The 8353-nt window shown below is 50.2% G+C and overlaps 1 pseudogene; it reads right to left on the minus strand.

Moving 5' to 3' along the window:
* Positions 1 to 349: 349 nt before the first annotated feature.
* On the minus strand, positions 350 to 649 carry LOC101650633 (annotated as a pseudogene).
* Between the last annotated feature and the right edge of the window lie 7704 nt (positions 650 to 8353).

Consider the following 8353-nt stretch of genomic DNA (forward strand, 5'->3'; position numbering starts at 1 on the left):
CACTGGATCCATAAGACTTCCAGTCTACTGGCCTGTGATCCTATTGCATTCGGCATCATTGTATGTGTTGTGTGAGTCTGAAGAGGAATCTATAGAGGGTATTGGACAGATGGGCTAATATTGAACTTACGGACTTGATCTGGACTAGTCTGGGATGTTTTCTCAATATGCAATTGATCTTGTATATAAACCTCTTTCTTATTCACCTATGAGTCTCCATGAATACGTTTATCTAGTTTATCCAGACCAACACAGCTGGGTTCAGCACAGAGGCTGCGTGCACGGGCAGAATGCTTTCACAGCATGACCCAGGCTGAGAACTAGTACAAGCCTGGTGGACAAGTGTCACTTACCCCCACCATGCAGGAGGCTCTCTGAGCCTCATTCTGGGCCGTTTTCTGTGCTCTCTCTTGTCAGCAGGTCTAAAATCAGAGTCTCGGGCTTGATTGTGTCCCATAGCGCTGCCTGGTGAGGAGGTTCATGTAGTGCCTCCGTGAGGAGTAGTCGTATCTGGCTACGCCCTCCACTGGTGCGTCCTCACCCGGGATGTCCTGCTTGCAGGGATAGACCTTGACCACGTGCCCAGCCACACCAGCAGGGACAGGGAATGGGTCAGTCCCGACAGCCCTAATCGTTTGTTATACAGCATGGTGGGCCGGCCATGGGTGGTGAGCATGGCTGGGACTCTCTTCTGGGTAAGAGCTGGCGGATGGGAGGTCAGGAGTAGGACTGTATTTAGTAACGGACTTCTGATGGTTAAGGAGCCCTGGTGACGTCGTCGGGGTTATGCATTGGGCTGCTAAGTGCAAGGTCAACAATGGGCAATAACCAGCTGCTCTGTGGGAGAGAGACGGGGCTTTCTGCTCCTGCAGAGAGTCATAGTCCCGGGCAGTTCCCCTCTGTCCTAGAAGGTTGCTATGAGTTGAAATGACTCGATGGCAGTGAGGTTTCGTTATATTCTGATGTAAGCCCAATTCCTCCTCCTCGGAGCATCCTTTCTCAGCGTTGCCCACACGGCTTCCAACCCTGTTTGAGTGAGGTTTCCTTCTTAACATACGTCCCAGAAACAAAGCTGTTTCCCACAGCAATGCTTAGCACACTGTGTGAGCATTGCTTTGAGGTAGACGTTTGATGGACAGTTTCCTGGGGGTGGAATGGAGGGCAGGCCATGCCTGTTTGGGTCTTCTGTGCCTACCAGGATGCCTGCCTGGCAGCAGGTGCCCACGACTTAATGGACAGATTGTGAAGATGTGCGTGGTTGACCTAAACAGGTGTCGGGGATATCCAGCCCTCCAGCAGTGGGAATCATTAATACCACATGCCTCTCCAAAGAGAAGCCATTCCTGCCATCCCATTCTGAATAAACCTGACTCGTGTCATCGAGTCAATGCCGACTCATAGTGACCCTATGGAATGGGGTAGAACTGCCCCTGTGAGTGTCTGAGACTGTCACTCTCACGGGCAGTAGAAAACTCCGTCTTTCTCCCATGGAGCAGATGGTGGTTTTGAACTGCTGACCCTGCAGTTAGCAGCCCAATGCGTAACCACTATGCCACCAGAGTTCCTTACAGCCATCGCCTTAGGAGTGAGTTCATGAAATGTTTGGCCAAACAATTGTCAAGGTGATAATGTTGTATGCATGGCCCTCGAAGGAAATGGTGTCATAAACATCGAAATGATCCTTGGCAGACGAAAGCTTCCCCAACCCCTGCCTAAAGCCTTTGCTACCTCAAAAGCGGGTGCCATTCTGGGACTCGTTCTGGGAAGCTCCAGGGGACAGCTCCGCTCCATCGTGTCTGACAGTCTCCAGCCGGGCCTGGGCTTGAGAAGCAAGCACTCCTGGGGGACGCTGAGACAAGGAATCAAGGTAGGTTTCTAGAGACTCTGTTTCTAGAAAACGTGTGGAGCTCCCACAACGGTGTTGCCGAGCAGGGAAAAGAGAAGTGGAAAATACTAGTGCGGTTTCCATTGCTCCTAGTGTCCGATATGTGAACCTCAGTCATGTCTGTGTGATTTAATATTTAAGAAAATGCACAAGGGTCTTTTTCTTCATAATGCTTTCATTGTTTTTTCCACCCCACCCCCCCACCCCCAACTCCGTCCCTTGGAGGTGCTCAGGAACTGAAGCTCGGGTCTGAGGAAGAGAGGACCCTGCATTTCTTAATTCCTGAGGACAGACTCTGGGTCCTGAGCAGGATAACGCTGAGCCCTCGCTCACGCTGTCTGCCCATCCTCTCTGTAGACACGGGAGGGCAGTGCAGAAGCAAGTTCCCTTTCCCTGGGCCTCTTCGATCTCTCCCAAGGTGTCATTAAACAACTCTGTCCCTGCCCCACCACTAGCAGCATTTCCTGTCCCTAGTCTCTGTGCTCTGTGTTCTTGATGATCCCCCAATAGAAATGGCATGAAGGACCGGAACTGAAATCCTCCTAAGTTCCCGAAAGCAATACAGAAGTAAGTTCATAACATCTCGAAATGACCCGAAAGAGGAACCGGGAGTCGGGAGCGAGTCACTGAAATGTAGCCATCAGTAACTCTGAGGGGGCGGGCATTGGGCTTTCTGGAGACTGATGGAAGGTATGGGTCCTCTCCTAAAGATGCCTCGGCTATTGTTAGGTGCCGTGGGATGTTTCAGAAGCAGATGTTTCTTCCTTCTTCCCAGTCTGTTCTTCGTCTGGAAGCGCTGCTGAAACTAGCCCACCATGAGGGAGCCCGCTGGTATTTGAAACACCAGTGGTGGAGCTTGTAGCTTCCCAACAAAAAAGCCACCCTTGGGGGTTGGGGGGGCAGGGAGGGGTCCCTCTGCAGACCAGTGGGGCTGGTGGCATTACAGGCCCCACAAGAACCAAACCAACCCTGTTGCTGGCCAGTGAATTCCGACTCAGAGGGACCCTTTAGGACCAAAGAGAGCTGCCCACTGGACTTCTGAGGCTGGATCTCTCTATGGAAGCCACAGCCACACCTGTCTCTCGGGGAGCGGCTGGTGGGGCAGGGTGTGTGCACACAGTCAGAGTTTTATAAACAAGCTCAAGGGGCTCATGGATTTCAGGCGAAGGGCTTCCGCTGGCAGACCGGATGGGGGGCTCGGCCTGAGCTCCGAGGTTTGGACCCCGAGGACCAAGAAAAACCGAAGCCGCTTCCCACCTGTGAGATGCTGATGGCCAGTGACACGTGTTCCCAGAGAGCGCCCCTCAGAGCAGAGCGACCATGAGCGCTGACAGGGGCGTGATTAATTCATGGGTGGGAGGCAGCACAAAGCCTAGGAGGGATGGCAAAACGGGGCCAGCTGAAAACGTTTTCAGAGCGTGGTCTCAGACCCTGGCCTCTCGAATCAAAACCTCTGGGTGTGAGTTTAGGAAATGGGAATTCGTTGAAGTTAGCTAGCGGGGAGGAAATGAATGGGTGTTCAACCCATGGCCCCAAAATCATGGCCGGAGGGCCTGGTGTAGAGAGTGATTGGACACCAACCTAGAGGCCATCCAGCAGCTCCACAGGAGCAAACCTGACAATGTGCTCCCCTAAGATTACCGAAGTCCAACCCAAACTCACTGCCACCGAGTCGCTGCCCGCTCAGTGACCCTGTAGGACAGAGCAGACCTGCCCCTGTGGGTTTCTGAGACTGTAACTGTTTATGGGAGTATAGAGCCTCTTATTTTTCATATTGAGAGATGGGTGGTTTTGAACTGCTGACCTTGCGGTTAGCAGCCTCGGACTAGGAAACCCTATGGGGCAGTTCCACCTGTCATAGAGGGTCCCTGTGAATCAGAATCGACTCCATGACAAACATCAACTTGAGCATCTGAACCAGGGGGGGACCGCTGGCTTTTAAAAACTGCGTAGCATAGTATGTATTTTTTAAAATAACCCACCCTAACTAGCGCTACCATTTAATCTCTTCCCCCCGAAGAAAACATTCCGACTATTCTGCAGCGGCTGAGATCAGCAATGAAGCGAGCTTGGGCTGAGGCAGCTGGCCTGTTTGTAGGGAGAAGCTCAGTGACAGGGATAATGCCCAAGGGGTGTTCATGCTGGGGCCGCCCCAAAGGCCGCAACCTCTGAGTTAGGCAGGTGCCAAAGTCACCCCTTCAACAAACACAGCAGAAGCAGAATGGATCTGAGTGTTCACCAGAGGAAGGTGACATCAGGGAACACATGTTGAAGTCCAAGAGGAACTGCTAAGCTGTCCACTCAAGTGTCCTTTGGCTCCAGGCTTCTACGAGAGAGCCAGATCAGGGGACTTGCTAGGCGTGCTGGCAGGGTGGCATCACCTTGCTGGTGGTCGTTCTGGAGGTAGGGGTGGTGAATGAAATGTGACAGTGGAGTGACTTTTCTCTTCCTTACCTGTGCAGTTTCTTCTCCCCTCTAACCCTGGGTGACATTATGGGACCCCGTAACTTGGTGGCTAAGTGGTTCTGCTATTGACTTCCGATGTGACCATTGCAGAGTTGCTAACCGCTCAGTTTCTCATCTGGAAGAGGGAGACTGTAGCACAAACTGTCGGGTTGTTGGGCAAGTCCGATGGGATATGACTCATGCACCTGAAGGATCCTCTTCCACCCTGCCTGCACCCCAAGCAGCCATCAGTAAATGTTCTTCAGGTTTGTAGTTACGTGGCAGCATCTACTGTTGCCTCTGGGGCTGACAGTACTTCCCAAACTCACACTGTGTCCCGATGCACCCTTGCCTTTTAGGGATCTCTAGTGGCACTGTGGTTAAAACTCTCAGGTGCCAGCCTAAAGGTTGGTAGTTTGAATCCACCAGCAGCTCTGGAGGAGAACGCGGTGATAGTCTGCTTCCACCAAGACGTCCAGCCTTGGAAAGCCTGTGGCGAAGTCTACTTTGTCCTGTAGGGTCAGGATCCACTCGACGGCAGTGGGTTTGGTTTGGGGACTTTGATCCTTGTCTTTGCTGTAGAGTTCTTCCACACTAGGTTTTTAGAAAGACATGTTGGATGGATGAATGGATATGAATGAATGAGGAATGGAAAGCAGGCGTTGTGCGTAGCTCAGAATCTTTACATATACCTTCTCAGGGATTTGGCCTTGTCTTTACATGGCTGTTGGCCACTTCTGAGCCTTTCAAAACAAAACAAACCGCCGGCATGGAGTCGGTTCCGACTCAGAGATCTGCTGTGGGGTTCCCAAGGCTGTGCGTTTTTGTGGGACCAGCCAGCTCAACTTTCTCCTGTGGAATAGCTGGTGGGTTTCAACAACTGGCTTTGCAGACCAGTGCTTACCTGACGGCACCACAAGACCATGGCGATGACTTCTATCTCAAAGAGCTTCCCGGTTTCCGAGTCCCACTGGCTGCTCCCATTTCTTATCACTACCCTCTGTTCACAGGTCTGCAAGCTAGAGTTACATGATTCTAATAGTATAAATGGTTTTATTTTCAGCTTGCACATTGTCTATGTCCCCATGACCCTACAGGGTGATGACAGTAGAGAGCCATCTATTTCTTCATCAACCATTGGAGAGAGAACGTAGCTTAGTGGGATTTGAACCCAAGCAGTCTTGCTCCAGAGCCCACTTGCATTCAAACCCTGGCTGCCATCTAATAACATCATGGTCATTTAAATCTTCGTCTGAGTTTTCTCTTCTCCAAATCGGGGTTAATAATAGCACCTTCCTCATTGACACTTTTAGACCAGACGGCTGGAGCTCCTACCTCGAAGCTACTATAGATTTTCTCTGGCTTGTTCCACTCCAGGGCCAACTAGTCTTTGAGGGTCAAAGGAACATGCTACAGCTACATCTTCTCGTCCTCAAAGCTCCGGGTCCCGAGCCAGTGCAATGATCAGATCTTAGATCTCAGGTCTGGTGGTGCTTTCCCCCAGGGCCAGCCTCCTCGAAGGTAGTCTGTGTCGACAGAGTGTACACACTGGTAGAGTAGGAGGGTAGACCGAGCTTGGATGTGCGGGTGAGGCTCTCCATGCCCACTGCTGCAAGCCTCCTTGTAAGGTGAGGATGATGTTGCAGGGGAGAGGAGAAAGGGGAGGCCAGGCTTCTCCAGGTTAATCTTGATCCTCACCTGGAAAATAAATGTTAAAAACAGGGCAGTGAGGATTAAAGGAATGATTTCAGGAAAGCGGGAGGTCCGGCACAGTGTCAATACTAAATACACATGAACAGTAATATCTCCCACTCACTGCCATCAAGTCAATGCTGACTCACAGCGACCCCTCTGTGGGTTTCCGAGACTGCAACTGTTTATGGAAATAGAAAGTTCAGTTTGACTCCTAAGGAGCTGCTGGTGGTTTCGAACTGCCGACCATGTGGATTGCAGCCCACTACATAACCACTGTACCACCAAGGGCTCCTAAATAATAATATAGCTGATATTATTAAATTATTGGCTTAGTACAGGATCCATAACAGGATTTCAATTAGTACTGTTTTTTGAATGAGTGGATACATGAAGGCTTGATCATTATATTACCAACTCATTGATTGCGCTCCTATCTTGAGTCTGCTGTTTGGTAAACTCATCGGTTGTATTTACACTGAAGTTGTCTTCATATACTGTGAACGTGAGAAACAGGAGTCTAACACAATGGCTAAGTATTCATCACAGATCATTTTCTCTGTCGGGAACAAGGCTGTAAGCAGTAATCTCACCGACGGGCAGTTCTCAGAAAGGCTCCGCATCTAATTTGAGCTAACAGTGGATTGTCTTTACCCAGAGTCACAAGGGGTTGGAAAGAGGCAGTGTACGATGCTCTCTGTGTCCTGGCTATTAGCCCACACTCTTACCTGTGCTGAGTCATCTCCAACCCCCGGACTGACTGCAGGCTTCTTGGCCCTAAGACAGCTCTGATCATCTGTGGAGGCACCAAGGCAAAGTCACTGGCTGCTGAAACCCTATGATTTGGAGCCCCGTGAGCCCAGTGTGCCAAAGACTGACATCACACGTGTTTGCTCATTTCCTCTGTTCTTAACTTAAGTGGGAGGAACCTGGACATTAGAGACAGACTGAACACACATCAGTTCCCTCTTCGTCACATATTAGCGATTGGCACTCGGGTCCATTTCCTAATTTCACCTTGCTCCAGTTTCCCCATCCTTCCAAAGGGCAAGGTAACAGCACTGAGCCAGGTTACTGAGTAGCTAAGTGAGGTAATCCTCTGCATGGGCTCAACATAGTTCCTGACTTGTAGCCAATTTCATCACCCCCCTGCTGTCTAATCACCACCCATGGGGTCCACAAACCTGAACATCTCCCAGTTGCATCTTGTTTTGACAATGTAGTCACGTGGGAGGTGCTGAACACACACTTTCAAATCTGATTAAATAATAAAGTGTTTTGTCAATGCGAAGTGTCAACTAGGAACAAACTTCACAATAATTGACAGTAAGAGAGCACAGCAAATTATTATTTTTCCCCCCCTCAAAGATCCTTTAAACATCCATTTTGTTTAAGCCTTGTAAAATGCCATTTCACTAACTGGCATTTTTGTTCATATACGATAATTGCTGTTTTGTCATTAAACAAAATAGGGAAATAAAAAGGAAGCATATTTTTAAAGATAAAGCAAAATTATGTTTTAGTTGTGATTTCTCCAAAGCTTAGTTTATAAGGGGGGGGGGATGCTCCAAACCTATTTGGGACCTTATTAAGCCAGCAATCAAAGCACAGCAAAAGAGCCAAAGCACCGACACAGCAATGATGCACTGAGCACCAAGTCCCAAGTTGAAAACCACCCATGGCTCCATGAGAGAAAGATAGAGCTCTCTACACCCATAAAGAGGTGCAGCCTCAGACACTCACGGGAGCATCTCTACCCTGTCCCATAGGGTCACTATGAATTGGCATCGATTCAATGGCAATGAGTTTGACTTTAAGGCACTGCGGGTGACCCACCTCCCTGCCCAAGAAGGAGCCAATGAGTTGGAGAAGACTCACACAGCTCTCCTGGGCTTAATGCCTCCCAAGTGCTCCCATTCTCCCTCCACGTCCTTGGCTGCTCTTAGAGGTGTGAAAGGAAAGGTAGGACCCTCAATTCCAGGAAGTCTGGACTAGATGGGTGGGAGCTCACCATCTTCCAAGCGCATCTTCTTGAAACCACCCAGGAAGCTGCATCCCGGGATGGAGCCTCAAGGACCCCACAGACCATCGCACACCTATCTCCTCACCAGGATGTGATGATCTCCCGTCTCCTTTTGGAGATGCTGTGGGAAAATGCGCATGCCTGGGACCACAGAGGCTAAAAGCCATCCTAGAAACGAAATGACGGACAGCCGTTCAATTGGGGCAGTAACTTTGCCGAGGCTGGGGCAGATGAGCTAAGAAGAGGAAGGAGGATGGAGAGAAAGATGGAGGGAAGAGAAGGGATGTAGGGAGGAGGTCCGTGGGCAC

The sequence above is a fragment of the Echinops telfairi genome, unplaced genomic scaffold, assembly GCF_000313985.2.
Source record: "Echinops telfairi isolate 266 unplaced genomic scaffold, ASM31398v2 ScPeMD7_70;HRSCAF=299, whole genome shotgun sequence".
NCBI classification, from domain to species: domain Eukaryota; kingdom Metazoa; phylum Chordata; class Mammalia; order Afrosoricida; family Tenrecidae; genus Echinops; species Echinops telfairi.